The sequence below is a fragment of the Anopheles stephensi genome, chromosome 3, assembly GCF_013141755.1.
Source record: "Anopheles stephensi strain Indian chromosome 3, UCI_ANSTEP_V1.0, whole genome shotgun sequence".
NCBI lineage: Eukaryota > Metazoa > Arthropoda > Insecta > Diptera > Culicidae > Anopheles > Anopheles stephensi.
The window spans coordinates 73547875-73566301 of NC_050203.1; the positions used below are offsets into that span (position 1 = coordinate 73547875).

Here is an 18427-nt window from a genome sequence, read left to right on the forward strand (position 1 = left end):
GCTGGATGAAGAAACAATTCGAAACCCAATGCATGCTCAATTTTGCCATCGTCTTTTTTATTGTGTGACGCGGTGCATGTGAATCGGCACTCTCGTCTCTTTCAAATATGGACTCTTTCGGTGATTTTGCACCTCAAACGCTCCAGCAAAGTTTCCCCCTTTAAATTAGCCAGGTTATGAAAATTATTGCTTGTTCTTTAAATATCACGTATACTATGGCTTTGTCGTTATAGACTCTAAATTTATTTCATTATGAATGTACCTAAAATTTTTGTCCTTCACTCCTTAGCCAATCGTCTATCACTATTGATGGTAAAGTAATTGAGCAGTCGATTGGACATCCATTGTCTGCTTTAACAGCAGCTAAACAGCTTCATACGGCTTCTCCAAAGAATCAGCATTGTCGAGTACCAATATTCACGACTAATATGATGTTAACGTTACTTCAATATAAACGTTTCTTCGAACACAGAAGAGTGTTTCAGCTGTTTTGCAGCTTGAGCTTTACTTTATGATCAATCAAAATTATCTGTAGATTTTTCGTATATTTTATGATAATATAACTACTCTTGGTCGTTGAGCATCGACCGTATCTGTACGACCAAATCATATGGCTTTATGGATTATCATATGTTACTATTATAACGCCATATCTGGATTATTCACACTTCTGTTGTCTTAATATAAAAAAGATATTTTATTAGAGTACATGATGCTCAGACATTTTTTCAATAATCTTAACGAGCTCTGAACAAGTAAATGGTGCTTTAAAAGACCCATTGTATATCTTCTGGAGCTTCGACTCAGTACACAGCTTATTGATGTATGAGGAGATTTCAGATGGATTTTTATCTACAGATTCCTCTCGAATAAGTGTCAAATGATTTAATTTTTTTTAGTATTTTTTCATGAGGCGATGTATGAAGTATGAAATTTTCCCTCTCAATACCTCACTTATGTCACGCAGCTTACCGTCTTGGGAAATAGACAACTGTCACAACGCAAAATTTATATAAATGACACACGCGACATTTGCTTGTTGCATCAAAAACCAACAACCAGCGTTTGTGTGTTTGTTTTGCTTTTGCCAACCCACATTATATCTGGACTGGACAGAAACCTTTTCTTAAGCCCTCGGGGCATAAACAATATATCTAAAAAAAAAAAAACCAAACAGCAAAATTACACCAAGTGTATACCCTGTCCTCCCATCGTACCATTGCCCACCGGGCACATTATAGCGTGCAAACGTTCCAACATGAAAGCGATAAACGTTGCTGCTGCTGCTGCTGCTGATGCAGCTACAAATAAAAAGCAAGCGAAAAAACAAAGATGGCGAAGGAAATGCATCGAAAAGTCGTTTATTTTGTATGGGGGTTCCTTTCGATCGTTAGGGGTACTGGTAGCGTACTTTCACCGCGGCAGCGCACGGACCATCGGGCTCATCTCTAGCGCTTACAACATCATCTCACAACTCCCGTGAGGAGGTTAGAGGGGAGGAGCAGAGGGGGAAGAGACACCCGTACCGTATCCCTCAGGCGAATGCCCGATGGCAAAAGAATTGCATTGGCCCCGCAGAGTGATGCAAAACTCGGTAGAAAAATCCCTGGCGCACGTAGAATGGCGTGCGTGAACCACTAGGGAGCATCTTTTCTAATTCCCAGACAAAGCGAAGCTGGTGTTGCTGGTTTCCTGGTTGCATATCCTAGTCCTTGCCCGCTCAATGCTTTGTTTTATATGGTTGGGCTATTTTCATTTAGCTCGCGCACCCGAGACTTGCATCGTTATAATATTTTGCACTTAAATTGTATAAAGCCCCTTTTCTCACAAAAACATTACACGACTCGGTACTTCTCTAGTGTAGTGATCCCGACTGTGGCAGACAGCTAGTGCCTAGTGTGCCTTGGCACTTTGATTAATGAGCCAACCCTGTCCTGACTGGTTGGTAATCTTTTATGACCTCATAATTGTTGCTGCGGAAGGCTCCACGCTTTGCATCGCGAGACTCGGTGGGGAAGAAAGAAGGGAGGGGGGGAACAGAGACGGGGCAGAATGAAACCGGAGGACGAAACGATGCTGTTTGTTTTAAGAATTATCTTAATCATTTCCGTTCCGTTGTTACTGATGCTGAAGCTGGATCCTCCCGTTCTAAAGCATGTCCATTTTTCTACGTCTATCATTCACAGCACCCATCATCGTAGCTGAAGGATCGGGCCAACATCACTTCGGGTAGGAACGGTTGCAAGAACTGCATACAGTATCGGGTAAGTGGTGAGGTACGGCAGGGGCAGACCGTACGCGAGATGGATGTTAGATGACTTAGATTGATCTATTCTCGCGTGCAAATGGAATTGTGGAGTGAATGATTGTACGCTCTGTCAGACCTTACCTTACGGGTGTGTGTGTTTGAGTGTGTACAATATTTTTGCATTCGGATAAATGGCACAAAACGCCTGGTGGCAGACGGCGTGTACATTAGTATAGTGCTGCGAGGCAAAACGATACTCCGCCCGAACGTCCAGCTTTCAATTGAGTGCATTCTCGCCCAGTTAAATGGCACGCTTTTTCATCGCGATGAGTAGAAAGGCAGCGAAAGAATGTGCCATTTGTTTCGCACACTAAGCACCAAGCAGTTCAAGCGATTTGTAGTGAAGCATTATAGCCTCTATTTAATTAAACCATATTGAACGGTTTGGCTCTTCTTGTTTGAAGTTGGAGAAAATCAATCCCTAGTTAATAGTTGGCCGGTGAAAAAGAGCGACTTCTGACGGGCGCCCATAACTCTTAACCCTCGTGCACATCAATCCCGAATGCAAATCGGGTTGTAGTGCAAGCCCGCTTAAGCGTTCTACCCTATCCCCGATCCCTTCCCTCCGGCCTGGACATTGAATTGATAAACGTGAAGGCGGTGCGCAATTATAAGTGTTTAAAAATTAATCCTATCAATTCCATTCTTCCGTCGAATGTCACCATTTGTATGGTGCCATCAATTCTATACCGGGCCAAACCCCCTGGAGACCGCACCGTGGGCATGGGAACCGGGAATTGAGGGTGGCACGGGCGGACCTGCTAAACGAGAGCAACCACAAAGGATGCCGCCGTCCGATCGCGCGGTCCGATCGGCGAAAAACGGGAGTCCCAGCATGGGGACTTTATCCGCGATTGTCAATTGCTGGGAGGAGTCATGGGCACTTTGCGCGCGCCAGAGAGCGAGAGGCTGGGAAAAGCGGCAGAAAGGTACACAATAAACAATGTCTTTCGCTCCGCGTTGATGTCGTCCCTTCTGGACTGGTGCTGGCCGCGACCGCTCCTAAATCGTTCAACGCAAGCCGTTTGGCGGCGGTTTCGAGAGCGCGCGTGACGTCACACCGTCGTACAACATAAATATTGTGGAAAATCAGAGGAAAAAATGCCGCCCCTTGTGGGGAGGGGGGGGGGAGGAGGAACGGAGAACATGAGAGGGTGTTCGTTCGATTGTTTAACTAGCGACACGGGGACAGATTTCGTGAGCCGAGTGTATGTGTGTGAGTGCGGGTTTCTGTATCGGCAATTGAAATTGTAAACAATCACGCTGCAACAATCCCGACGAAGGTGTGATGAAGTGGATCGTTGCACCGGTGAACGCACACTACTGAACTCCCTGAACCCCCATTTTCCTGCCCCGAGCAGAGTTACAAAACAAATGATAACAATAATTTAAGCGTTCGGTGCAGCATACAACTCCGGGGACTATCCGGTATCGGTGAGGGCTGCTCGATCGATCGATCGAACCGGCCGCTGTACGAAGACGGAATGCTTCCTGTCGGGTCCGGGTCCCTCGATGTGTGCACGATTGCACTTGATTGTTCGAGCCTGCAGCGAGGAAAACGGGCTCAAAGGCCACGAAAGCCGCCAAATGGGGTGGGAATCGTGGTGGGGTGGTGGTTAAAATCTTGTGCGCGCGCTTTTTTGTTGTTGTTGCGCTTCACCCTAATGGACATATGTATGGCCGTAAAACATTGATACATCATGTTTCCAATTATACTCAAAAAAAAAGGCGGAAGAAAAACAGTTGAAAGAAGAAGACAACAAACCGACGAGGTAAATTATAATAAAAACACACAATACGTTGCATTCATCATTCAATAATTGAATTGAATTTAATTGAAGCAGTTGAAGGTAGTTGGTGGATCGTCGGTTGGGCGATCCCGGAAAGGGTTTCCCACATGATCGTCACATGGCTTCTCTCCCCCCCCCCCTCCCCAGGGGGATGATGCCTGATCCATTCGGATCGATTAATGGCGGTATGGAAACAAAGCGGTGACACTGTGCTAGTAGTGCTGGGCGGAAAAATCTTTCCCCCTCAAAAAGATCCATTCCCGTCAGCAGTGAGCGAAGGAATTGTCAGACCGTAAGCGGGCGGAAAATCAACTTCAAAGGATCGATGCCGACCCGGCATCGAGCTACCGGCAGCACTGGTCTGGGAAAGGCCTTCCCGGGAAGCAACCGCCGTTCGGTTCAGCGAAAGAGTGGGGTCCATCGCCCATTCTTTGTTCCTGTTGGCGATTATGGATTCTTGGCCCGGGAGAATTGCGGGTATGCAAATCCGACTACCGGCAACGATCTGGACTCGAGAGCCGACCGATCGACTCATCATGATCGGGTGGTGTAGATGAGCGCAGGTTTAATCGCACGGCAGCGCACGAAGAATCGCTCGTCCGAAACGGTGACTTGACTCAATTATTAACCCAACTCCCCGATAAGAGGATGACGGGCACGGCTATGGATGAGCACCGGCCCCCGTACCGTAAGACGCTTCGCGATGCATTGTCGTTTCCTATTTCCGTGAAATAAATTAACCGAGGGGCGGCGGCGGTTACGATGGTTGACAGTTGAAAGAAAATTTCGCCAATGCACGGTTCACTGTCACGCCGGGTGGGGGGGTTTGTGTTGCGGTAGCTGGGAAACTGCCGTGGACAGATGAATGATTTTTCACATCACGATCGGGCGGGCGGATGCTTTGTTTTTAACTGCACTAGCACAGGGAGGTGAAATTATCCGCCTGCAAACGAGATGGGTAGATGCGATGGAAGCTTAACATTGACAGTATTGAATGCTGTCCGGTCTAAGTGCGGTTGGGTGTTTCGTAGCTCCCTTATACGGAATGGATGGGTGGAGTGATTAGAATTCCAAATCCTAGAGCGTGCGATGCACATATTGGGGATTTATCTACCTATGGTTTATCTGGCACGTAAGTTGGTAAGCGATCGTCTTTAGCACTCAGTAGGTAGTCAGGTCGAAACTCTGCTCTTGCAGGTATCTCTCGGGTATCAAATTTATTTTCAAAATCTTTGTTCTAAATTTGAATGAAAATTTAAATTCAAAAATTTAATAAAATCCAAAATAAAAAATAATGCATATGAAATGATGATTGCCTACCTTTAGGCTCCAAAACCCATACAACTACTCACCTCTGCTCAGAAAACTCTGTCCTCTACTCACTTTGAGCATAGCCTGTTTCAAATGCACACCGTGAAACATGCTTCATTGTTGCAAAATTCAATTCAATGAATAAAATCATTCGAGCAAACATTGTACCACTTAAGCCCCTATCGCCCCTGATGGAGAATTCTGAGTGATCGATGACTTAGAAAAGAAATCGGATTTTCTTCCTGCTTCACTCGACCTTTTTTTTTCGCTCTGCCCGCTCCACTGGATCAAACCAACGATAACGGCATAAGCACACGCGGAGCCGTGCTTTGCATTTCCGCAACCAGTTCGCAACCAGTGCGCTGGTGAACGAACGATGCACGTATTTCCAAATGTTCGTTCTCATTAGCTGGCACCGCGTAAGCTTGGGCGGAGCGGATGGGTCCGTGCATCGGACCCGCGTCGTCCATTAGCGTCCACACCAGCGCGTTGAGAGGGTTGCGTATCTGCATAAGGGGGCCTTCGGGTATGCAACGGCAGCAAACATTGCGTGAAGAGTGTCAGCCCTTTCTGCCTGTGGAATGTGTGGTGGTGACGGGGGTGGTGCGGGAAGACAACCCGGACCTCGAACAACAACACGCCAACAACATGCTTTATCGAGTAGGATCTAATCCATCGTCATGTCATGAAATAATCCCGTTTACAGCGAAATGATTATCTATTTATAAAAGGCACAAATGCACACCGGAGCTCTGTGCAGTGGCCCACGGACTGGAGCCTCCTGGGACGGGAAGCCCGGGAGGGGTGCGTTGAAGTGATCACCTGCAACACTTGCGCGCCTTGCGGATGGATGCTGGATGCACCGACCGAACCGAGTGCAGAGCGTTTTATCTTTTCGCACTCAATTTTGCTTAAACTGTTCGGGCTCGAGGCGGGCCAGGACACTGGAACTGGATCTCTGGAGCCGTGCAATGGGACCTGCCCAGCTCGGACAGCTCTGCACTGTCACTGTGTGTGCGCAAAACCCAACCATTTCCAGTGCAATGCGTTCGGTTGAATTTACTGTCTTAGGTCTCATCTCTCTATTTCCCGGGACACCTCACCGGTGGCAGCAGCAGCAGCAGCAGCAGTGGTCACCTGACGGACACCGTTTCAAACCAGCTAATTCTGTCGGACCACTCGGAAAGGGACGACGGACAAGACCGACCGAAGCCCGTTACCCATTCGCTATCATTTATTTTTGTTTTATGGCACCGTATCGCTTTAACGCTCGGCAGCGCGAGTGTGACTCCGAGCGCAAACGGACGGACGGACGGGAAGGAGAATAAAATTCTTTTGTTGTTCGATGCGGCTGCAAAATCTGCGTGCCGTTGCAGTCACCCGCGGTGCACCGGGGCTGGGAGTCGGGGATCGGTCGTTTGCGAAAGTATTTTGCATATCGCAGCAGCAGAGGCCTCCGGTGCGCATGCGAATGCTGTATTTCTTTCTGTGCGCCTGTTTTTCTTCCATCCATCCAACCTACTGATGCCGATCGTTGTCTGCCGGTGGTGGTTTCAGTGGTGCGTTTTGGACCGTCGTGTCGAACTTCATCGATGGTTGCATCTTCCCCGGATGCGGTGAATGGACATGGCTCGTGTGTGAACCCTTAAAGGTTGTCTTAAGTAACTCTCGAAGGAGATGTGGTTAATTAAGGGAAATTAGTTGTCTTAAAAGGGGGAGAATAATTTTAGCTGGTTGCGTTATTGAAAACTACTCAAATACTTAGCTCTTATAGACGGTGGTTTGTAAAAAATATCAATTTTTGTAATTAGACCCGTAATTCCCGAGGATCTAGCATGAAAGCCATAGTTTTATTGAATGACAAGCTTATGACAAGAGAGAATTTTTATTCCAAGGCCTTGTGTGCTGGAGATGATGCCCACTTAAAATATTATAGCAGTTATCAATTGATCTGGAGGTTCCATAACTTAAATAACCGAGGAACTACAATTGAAAAGGTGATCGTACTTGGAGTATTATCCTTGTGCAATAAAATTGGCTATAGCTGGGCTCAGTATAACATCCAATTACAACTGCTACGGGTTTTACAACATCTGCTCACTCCTCGAGAAAGACGGGAGAAATACGGAACAATATAATAAGGAACATATTCTATCCTTCCGGGAAGGTTGATGGCTCTCATTTAATTCAACAGCAATTGATCAGAAAATCATGGCTTTATAGCTGTGCGATATTATAGTTCTGAAACTTAGGTCAAGGGTCAATCAAGTCCGAGTATCTGCCAGAAAGGCGATTGGCATGATAGGCTGTTCAATACTCGTCATCGTCCATGTCTGAGACGAATCCATCGCAAGGTGGTAACTAATCGTTGAGGTTTCTCCCGACTGAGTGGTAATACATTTGGCTTCTTGAGAGCGTAGATTCACAATATATTTAAAATTAAAGAAAATCGAATTATTGCCACAGATTCCAGTTTTATCTCAAAATATTCCACCACATCCTGAACCGTAGCCAGAAATGTGTTTCAAGATCAGAGTCTAATTTCTCAGATTATCTTGCTTGGTTTAGCTGGATAGTCGGGCTTGCGTACGTGTAGAGGGCTTGCTGGGTGGGATTTGACACTGATTGTTTGAACTAGAGGGCCTTATACGAAACAACTACCAATAAGAAAGTGATAAAGCTAAGTGCTCTCTTAAATTCCCAGAGAAGCTCTGTAATATTTGAATGAAAAAACTAGATAAAATTATTTGCCTCATCAAGCAAAGCTACAAACAAAGAAAGCTAAGGTATTGATGAGGTGTAGTGCGTGTGCATCATTTGCTCGTTACAAGCGCACCTTCGTCATCGGGCCGCTCGTTTTCCTATCGAGCTGGCAGGATAATGAGCGGTTGTTGCGTAGATCTGAAGCCGGAAACGATATCTATCACCTCACCTCAGGTTCCTAGCTCGCAGATGCTGTTGTTGTTGTTGTGGAGACGTTGTCTTCGTCTCCATCTACCGCGACAATTGCGCGTACCGAAGACAAATGGCCGCAGCAGACCGGCAGCCCTCCGGGGCTAGCAACAACCACGCTCGCGCGGAGTAATGAAAGACAACAAACGGTCGAGGCAGGGCTTCCGCACATACCGGACCACAAACATGTCGCGTAATCAATACCGTTTCCGTCACTCACCTCACGCTCGGTCGCTCGATCGTGGCCCAGCGTCCTAGCTTTCCGTCCAGCTGTGTCCCGGTGTCTGTTGGTTAATTTGTTTATGCACCACGAATGTATCGTCACGAACTGCATATCTGCCTGCCAGTGGGTCGATACGATGCGTTTCGCAAAATGGCCGTGTCAAGACAACGCTCAGGGGGGTTGTTTTCAACCCATCGCACGCCCCCCCACCCCCCGGATCGTGGTCTCAATTAAAACCATAATTACATATGAATAGTAAAATCCTAAACAACGAAAATTATTCGCCCCAATGGAAAGAGAAAGTTTTCTGTGCGGCTGGCCGGGGAACGTAGTCGCGAAACTTGCACCGACACTTTGGACTTTGGGACCGACTTTGGTAAGCTGCACAGCGCAAGTGAAAAAGGCTGCTTTGGCTGCTCGACGCTGTACGTACCTGTTATGGTGCCCACCAAACCGATGGGACAGGTCTTCACGGTTTTTCAGGTGTTCGGTGACCTGAAAAAGGAGTTGAAAACACCGCTGCCCGATAGCGTGCAGCCGAAACGAACGCCAGCACCAAAGCCCCATTGGCCAAACTCCGCCAAATGCAAGGGCTCGTGCGGGATTCCAATGCTGCGCTAGAAGAGAAACCCCCTGTTGGCTGAGAGGTTTACGGGGGAACTCTGTCTGTCGGTAACGATTTTCCATAATTTTCTTCCTAGCTTCGATGCAGGCTCCATTCGAAGGTTCGTTCGTTCTCTCGCGAAGGTGGGATTATTATTATTGTTATTATTATTATCAGCAGCTGGGTGAGAGAGGGTGGGTGGTGAGGTTGTCGTTATGATGATTATTGTTTTGTACGATCGTTCAGCAGATCGCGCAGATCAGAAGCGGCGTAGAGCGATGCGCAACAAACGCTTCTTCGTGGCCGTCGGTTCGCGGTGTCCGGCTGCGTTGTTTATCGCACTGCAAATGGTGCCCCGGTTTGGTGTGCGGAAAGGGGAAAATGGGAGGGAGAAGGGAAGACACGCATTTCTATATCGCTTGGGCCACGCTTGGGTCCAAGATGATGGTCGGACGAAACAAACGGGAACATAATACATATCTAGATCTTATCGTGCTGGATGGAGTAAGAAAGGCGGTGAAGGAGTCGGTTAGGGGTGCAAAAGAGGTGGGGGGCTGATATTGCTGTCAAGCCAAGCGAAGGGGGGGGGGCGTCCCGGAGGTGGCGGAATAATATGTGCGTGCATGTCCGGGATAAGCGAGCGAAAACTGCACTGGAAAAATGCAATTCCCGTCCCAGGCGTCGGGTTTTGCTTCCTAGAGACAATCCGCGAACATTAGAGAGAAACCATAAAAGAGTGACCGGGAGAGTGACTGCTGGAAGAGAAAGCCCAACCGCTGTTGGGTGGTGTTGGGTCCCCCTTCCCTAGCCGTACAAGGAGAAACCTGTAAAAAATGCATTCGCGGCCGTGGTAGGATGCGTTGGACGCGTCCGGGTGGACATTGTTTTCGTGCTGGAGCTAGCGCTCGTCGTCGTCATCGCTCCAGGCCTGTTGCGGGAAGAAAGGGTGAAAATAAAGCTATTAAAAAGGCTCCCGCACATACACCGACACCGAACCGCAATGATGGAATGATGATGGTGGTGAGTGGCCCCAGCAGGCCCTAGCTCACCGTACAACGTAGGCAAAGAAGCGTGTTAGGTTTAGCTAGCTTTAAGGCAAAACAATTGCATCATCGCATTGGAGTTGGAGCAAAAAAAAAAAAAATCCGCCCCCCGATCGGGACAGTTGTTAACCAGAAGCTTTTTACGAATTTGTTCGTAAAATTGTTCGGTAGCTTTTTGTTGTTGCCTTCGTCGTCTCGACCCGAAAGCTCCATCTTGGTCTGGCTGGTGTGCACCTGCAACCGACGCCGGTGTGCACCTGCAACCCGGGTGCACAAATAATGGCAAACGAGTGCAATCGCACTCTCGGAGACAGTTTTATGAATAGGGTGACCGATTTTGCAATGGCAAAAATATCAAACCCCCGGACGATTTGGTTTCGCAGCTGCATGCCAGATAGATGCAATCCGAAACCGCCGCCGTCGTCGTCGCGCACCAACGTAGATAATGGTCTTGATGGACCACTTTGTACATGGCCAGCGGTACCCGGTTCGGTCGATTGCGATGCGATTGTTGCATTTGTGCATATTTGGGCTTTCCCGTGCGCGGTTCGTGATGTTTATCGCGAGCGCGTCTGCGAGTTATCTAACGTGCGGGGCGATGTGCGGGGCCACCGTTGGTTTGGGTGGCTTTTGTGGTTTGTGGCGATGCTGGGAACCCTTGTTTTGGAATGGGAGCAGCGACATGTTCATCTTAACAAGGGCAATAATTGAACGCGACATCCCAATCATGGGGCTGGTGCAGTTTGGAGTGGAGCTAAGGAGTTTTTTTTTAGTGTGTGTTGGGAAAGTTTCCTCATGCCCGAGGTTTTGTAACAATAAGTCGCTGGTCTAATGAGGCAAGTAAGGAATGGATGGCTTGGAAGCTACTGGAAGAGATCTCTATATGATGTGGAGAAGGGATCATGAAGTGATCTTAAGTAACATTAATTATAAGCATGGCGTTAAGAGAGATAATATTTAACCAGAAGGAATCCTGCCCAAATATCTCTAGCAGATGGAAATCACCTGAAGAAATGTTTCAAACAGTTCATTAAACATTGCAAGCCCTTCGAGTATCTTTGCAATCAGTTAATGGAATTAAGCATACAGTTAGGGGAATTCTGTAAAGCGGCTTTGGTACTTTCTCTGCCGAGTCTTTCGATCAATCGTGTTAGACATTTAAAATTGAGAAGTGGCATTGCTGTAGAACTAAAGACGATGCAGGGCTGGAAGAATGTTGAGCATTATCCAGACATATGATCCATCAATTGAAATAACTAAGACGAAGATAAAAGTGTAACGAATTTGAAATCATCAACTTTTAATTTCAATATATCTCAGATCGTTAGGAGAAGGAGATCGAATCCCATCTGGACTGTTCCCCCCTAGTGTGGGCTGACTATCCAAAAAGATGGTATCAATAAGTCTAGTCAGCCATTTAATAGCTGGCATGACCTATCAGGTCGTTAAGCCAAGAAGATGTTTAAAGATGAATAGTATTGCAATCAGATCTACTTTTCAAGTTTTGATTTTCCGATAACATTTTACAGACAGAAATTCTCAAGGTGCAAGGAGAAAAAGCCTCGTTGGCGGTGGTTCTGCCTTAAGAATGATGCCAGACTGTCAAGCATTTTTAGACCATCTCCACTGACAGTCCATGTTGAGTTTCTATGCATGTGTTGATGCATTTACCAGCCCTAGATCTTGAGGGACATAATGAAGTCCTGCAACAAATCAAGACCATCAAACGGATGTACGCACTAGCAAGAAATTAAAATACAAAACTATACAGCGAATCCTGGATAAACAAGAAATATTCGAGGAATTTCTGGACACTGCTCAAGACAAAGTGGATAATCTTCAGGTAAAACTAGTGCATTTTTCACCTCGTATATGATGCTCCAAGTTAGGCTCCAGACTTCTACCCAGTCCCCCACAACTCTATACCACAATTAGAAGCTCGTGGAAGCAAAAATGAATATTATTAATGGCTACTGAAGTGGTTTATTGATTTATTACCCTAACGAAGCAAGATACAACATTGTATCAACACACAACCGTTTTTCTTGCAACAAATGGCCTAGACAGCCATATGCCTAGACAAAAACCCAGTCGAATGTCGGCCTCCGAAAGAATGGAAATACTTTTCTTCAAACCCCAAGTCCTGCTCGTTCATCGGTGAAAAAAAGGGGTAATTAACCATTGTTGGTCCAAGTAAGTAAAAGGGAACAATATTAATACCCCAACCACACTCGCTCATCCCCATCGTACGAAAGCCCAAGGTGTTTTTGCCCTCTTTCTTCGCAACCCAGCGTAAATTAATTTACTTTTGTTCCATGTTTCGCATGCGGCATGCGGTGTGGCGTCTTCGCTGCCCATTTGAATTGCAATTTATCGGATTATCCGGGAGCAGGCAGGCAGGCAGCGACCTGCGAACGGCGAGAAGAACAAAGAGGAATTCGATCTACTAAGGCTGCGTACGGTGAGCGACATAGGCAAACTGAAGCCCGGGGTAGTTGTTGTAGTTGGGGTACAAGAAGAAAACAAGCGCATTTGCAAAGACAACCGACCAACGATTCACAATACCGTACGGTGTGTGTGTGTGTGTGTGTGTGTCGATCGGTGGACCGATCTAAGCCGATGTACCCAAGCGCCCTCCGCCTACCCAACCTTGGGCACCCTTTTTGCTGAAGAACCCCTTCTCGGGGTCTTCAGAAGGCGGTGACGTGCTACAGGTGCTGTGCACAACACAACTGCATTTCTCGGTGTTGTTTTGGTAGCTCGCGTGCTCCCTTTCGGGGGAGTGGTGAATGGAAGCTGGAACGAGGGGAGACTCAGGGAAGATCTGGTTTTGTTTGATGAGTTGCGAGTCCCTCTCTCACTGTTGGATGGTCCTCTCTCCAATCTCACGCGATGCATCCACGCTCTAGCTGTCTCTCTCGCTCTCGAACATCTCTCACGCCAGCCAGAGATCAGCTCATGGTCGGGGATGCTGCGATGCAACTTGAACCGCGCGATCCACACGTTCAGTACGATCGTGAGAGTGCGCGCGCGCGCATACCACCGAGGCTCCGCGAAACGAAAGGCCGCTCGTAGTTGTTTCCGTACGCCGTGTCCCATGCAATTCTTCCAGTGTTTGCCATCCTAGGGTAGTGTCGGGATCGGGAGAAAGACTTGCACAGTGCCATCACCCACCACCGAGGGCAGCGAAGATGCAATTCAATCCAGTCAGCATGAATCATCATCAGCTCAAATGGTGTTAATCGCATCGCCCATAATTTGTGGAATATTCATAAATTCGTGCTAATTGTGTGTCCGAGTGCTGTGTCTCGGCTATCTTCCTGAAGCAGTCAATTGCTTTCCCACGCCCCAAGTGCAGTGTGCGAGTCTGTGTGCGAGATTGTACGGTGCTGCAAATGATCGAAAACCAATTGACCATCGATAACTGAGCAGCACACACGGTGGTGACGGTGAGTGAAGATGTGATGCGAGCATTAGCAGCGGCACCAGGAGTCGTGTCCGGTCCGGCAATTTGTTGCAATAAACCGAGTGAATCGATTTCCTGTCCCAGCGTCACCGGACCAGTGTCATCCAGTGTTGACCGTTTTGTGGTCCACAGCTGTGATTGAGTGGCTCGTGATTGGCGGTGCGGGGGCCACCTAAATCGCCCATTAAGGATAACTCTTCCGGAAAAGTGTCCGAAGAGGTGTAAGGAAGGCTTACAGTTTCCCGAGCCCCAAACACCTTTTGGGTGATGCCTTTAGGTGCTGGTAACCACGATTTGATTACGATTACGGTGCGGTGCTGTGATGCTTATGAGAATGTGCACCAAGGTGTGGTGGTTTGTGGTCGGAACAGTGTCCAGTGGAAGATAGAGCGGAAATTAATCCCCGTGTCCGGAGAGTTGCCGTCGGAATCATCGTTTGGTGGAACGTATCGGACCCATCGGAAGGGTTAATTAGATTCAATTTCAATATATCCAGAGGCCTTCTTGGTGTGTGATGAGCAGATCGTGAGTATCGTTTGAAGTTAATCAAGTCCTAAGAGAGTTCTTAAAACAAACTTACTTATAAATAGTTTTTCTAACATCAAAAAGAAGGGCAAGACTAAGCGTTGTTGTGAGACTAACACCTTTTGAAGTGCTACAAAGATTAGTTTAAATAATTATCCAACATTCCTGGTGGGTTCTTGTTTGATCTGAAAACATCACTCGCTACAATAAAACCCATGTTTGTGGCAATGTTATTTCAAAGCACGATCAAAGCTTCAGTTGTCGAGACGGGACAAAATACAAATGTCCGTACAAGTATCGTTAGGCCAACGAGGCAAAAAACCAAAACACACGAACCATTGTTTTGGCACCACGACCCTCCCCCTCCTCGGAATGGCGGATAGATAAACATCGCGGTTTGATAGCAAAACTACCCCTTTTGATGGGTTCGGCGGATCGAAAACACACCATTTGTCAGAACACGCTCCGTTGTCCGGACGTCCATTGGGCGGGGTGTTTGCGTGAGTCCCGGCGAGGTCTTTTTGCATGTGCTGGCTGTGTGGATAAGATCAAAACGCGGCAGCGGCGGATGGCCATCCTCACCATCATCGTCGCCTCGTCTTAAACAATGTGTTGATTATTATTATATTCTGCTGAGCGTCTTCTGCGGTCTAAGGTTGTGAAACGCATCCGCCATCGCACGCATCGCGCTCCATATTCGAGTCCCCATCACGGCCATCAATTCGAGCGAAGAGACTGTCTCCAAGAGCAGTGTGTTGTGGTGTTCTTTTATACTATTTTCCAAACAATTCTCTGTTCCCTTGCTGCGTCTTGATGGGGGTTGATCAAGAAGCTGCCTGTGTCTTCATAAAGAAGAAAAGGCGCGTGCGTGTGTGTGTGGCCACATGACGTAACGCGACATGCGGCGGGAAAGTGTTACCATTCGGGGGAGAGCGAAGAAGAAAAAAAAAAAAACCGAAAGCAAGATCATATCCGCCGTCGTCTTGGCGTGTGGAGTCATCATCGAGAACGCGCACTCGATTCACGACACTGGCCGCTATTGTTCTACCCGGCATTCCATTCCGTGAGCACAATGGCCACCATAATCCCGACGTTGCGGAGGTGGCAAACGCCGGCAGCCGATCTCGTGAAGGGTGATTATGAACATGTAAACGAATGTAAATGTCCTCCAGGCGACAGTATCGTGTCGGGTGAAGACAACAGCAAAAGCGCACCATGATGCCGCCGCCGCCGCCGCTGCGTTGTGATGTCCCAAGAACACACACGCGTGTGTGGCAACGAGAGAAAGACCGGAAATATTTTTCGGGGAGTAAATGAGTTTAAATAAAACAGATGTTTCTGTAGCGTCGTTCGCTCGCGGCGTTGTTCTCGTCCCCAAGAATGGTCAGGGTTCTTCTGGCCAAAGATTTTGTAACGCGTAAGGGCCCATCGCCGACATCGTCGTCGTCGTCGTCGTGAGGAACGAAATTGCGTTGTCGAGAACATTAAACAGACCGAAGCTGATGCTCACTTGTGCAAAGTGCAAGTGAACATCGGACACTCGGCAGGGCCGGGGCGGACCTTTGTTTCGTGCAAAGGGCTGACGGCGTTTGTCGGGAACCGTTGTTTAGTTTACCTACTTGACAGGTGACAGTTGCAGAAAGAGCCGAGCTAATGGATGGATGCTGGAAGTTAGTTTACCGAACCGTTGCGCAGTGATGGTAGAAGGTAGAGTTCCTCATTTCACTCACCTCGGCATCGTAGCATCGTCGGTGGGCATGGCTTAGAACAAATAGAACTCGAAAATACTGAAACCGTTTTCGTGTGTTATTTTTGAAGAAGTGTTCCAATAACAACCGTACCGTAGGAACTGTAGCCCCGTGAAAAGGTTCTTATTGTTGGGAACAAGAGGTATGGATTGTTTTTTAGTCTTGTTTTCGAAGGTTCTTTTGTATTTTTTTGCACCATTTTTGAAAGTTGTTTAAACAATGTTGGGTAACATTTCATGCAGATAGGACTTGTATCAGAATAAAGGGTATTGTTAGGTACAAGTTCTCGAATAATGATAATAATAAATGAAACTCTAACGCTGCTTAAGGAAATTCAGGGCCTGCGAGAAGGCGGATAATGTTTGATGGGACTTTGAAGCTATTTAATATGTACGTGAGACTCAATGTGGGCATACAGGGCTTTTCATTTGATTAGGCAATATCATCCATTTTTATGGCAGGCTCCTTCGATGAAATGGCAAACAAAGCTAGTTGATATGGAAACGGCTTCGTATGACAGGGTAATAAAATACCTTTTATTTTGATATCCTCAGATGATATTCTCATAGTAGCCGTTGATATTGTACACGTCCTTTCAGCGCTCGGGTAAGTGCGGCTTAAGGAGGTTGTTAGGTCAAGAAAGAAGAAGAAGACCTATATCTAGAGTGTTTAGAAAATGCAACGAAAGTCTACTAGAAATGCTGTACGATGAGGCAAATTTCATTAGAAGCCTATTTGATTGATGCATTTTATAATTGATTCACAACCTGTGAGTAAGAGTGAGGTTTAATATTTTTTATTAAAACATTAGTTTATGTCAATAGAATAGTTTTATATTTCAAAGAGTATACTGAGAGCATATTTTAATATCTCATTAAAAAGCTGTACTGATTTCAGTAACAAAAAACTTTAAAAAAATGATAAAAAGGTTACAGAAATTTGACTTCTTCTTCTTCCTTGGCACTACAACCACAAGAGGTCTCCTCGGCCAGCCATTTCTGACTTTCTGTGACTTGATTTTACTCGTAGTAAAAAAGAAGTCAACCCTACGTACGAGGGGATGGGATTTGAACCCTGGTCCTGCCGCGTGAAGACTGCCGCGTCATCGCCTCTGCCACCGGATCGCCCAGATTTTTTATGCCTGTAATGTTTTTTGCCATGAAAACTGATTATCCTGCTTCTAGTAAAATGAAGGAGGCCAGGGAATGGCAGGCCAAAGCCCACTCGAGGTTTAGCACCCCGGAAGAAAAATGTTTTCTCCGTTTGTGTTATTATACTCCAATTAAAGTAATTTTCTTCCTTAAGCATTAAAACGCTCGCTTTTAAGATAAGGCATCCTGTCCCTATCCCAACCTACAGTACATTGCCGTAAGCAAACACACCAGACCAAAAATGAAAAATTCGCTGCTGATGGAGCAGAAGAATTTGTGTTTGCATGCGCAGGGTTATGGCCGAACAAACGGGGAGGACTGCGCCGTCGTGCGGAATATTCATTCAACTCCACTTCTGCTTCATTCATTGATATGGTTCAGTCACCGTATTCGTACCGCTGGCTTCCTACTCATTCGAACAAACCAACAGCCACACACACACACGTACAAAGCCACAGTCGAGCGTGGACCAACGATTGGAAGGCTATATTTACAACCGGTACAGTTATGCTGCCGTGCATGGTGTTGCCCCAAATGCTGCACACCCCACACAGTCCACAAGGCGAGTTCTGCGCGAGGTTCTCCCGGGCGTTCGCCCGTCGATTTGGAACCAGCGCTGCGCCGGCACTCGTTAGTACGGTCGAATATTTTGGGCCCATGCAACCCGCGGCATGTTGCGAAATGTGCGTAAAGCGTGGAAAACGATGATGAAGTGCGTTGATTTTCCAGCCGTTCGTCAGCCCCAGTCCCGGCTTGTCGTTTTTGGGGGACCGAAAGGTTTTGGGGTAAAGTTTCCGCATGTCATGCGTCTTATGATACATGCTCGGGAGCTGCCCTGTCAGCCGTCGCCGCTCTTGGGTGACACGCAGCGCAGCGGCTGTGGGGTGACCGGTCTGCGAGGGGGGAATTTAATTTTTGATGCTTAATGGGTGCAACGTCGCTGCGATGGATGCAGGACGAATGTGAATGAATGGCTAATGCTGCTGCTTGAATGAAAATCCGTTGCCTGGGAGGGCTTAGCCTCCTCTCCGGCTTAGCTGGATCGACCGGGAGCAAGCGAACGAGAAGTGTTCCCAGTTCGTTGACATTATTAAAAATAGCTGGCAGTGCGGGATTACAATTGCGAAACCGAACGCGGCACACGATGCCGGTGAGTTATTGAGCGGAAATGAGCAAAACAAGAGGAGACTGGGATGGGTTTCTTGTTTTCAATTAGCAATTAGCGTCCTCTTTATTCAATCTGTGCGTGTGCGGTTTTCATTGTCCTGAAGCATTCTTTCCCCCTCTTTTCTTCCCGTACATTGCA

The 18427-nt window shown here is 47.1% G+C and overlaps 1 protein-coding gene across 7 annotated transcripts in view; it reads left to right on the forward strand.

The window, feature by feature from the left end:
- The window catches only part of LOC118510688, a 49069-nt gene that overhangs the window by 23568 nt on the left and 7074 nt on the right, over window positions 1-18427 (forward strand). For 2 of the 7 annotated variants that reach the window (XM_036052857.1, XM_036052856.1), the window contains exon 2: window positions 2187-2264. The exons of 1 other annotated variant lie outside the window; for it this stretch is intronic. The gene's annotated coding sequence lies outside the window, so the exon portion shown is untranslated. Of the gene's footprint in view, window positions 1-2186; window positions 2265-13040; window positions 14223-17255; window positions 18272-18427 lie in introns of those variants that run through there. 4 more of the 7 variants (XM_036052859.1, XM_036052860.1, XM_036052858.1 and 1 more) reach the window with 3 other exon arrangements.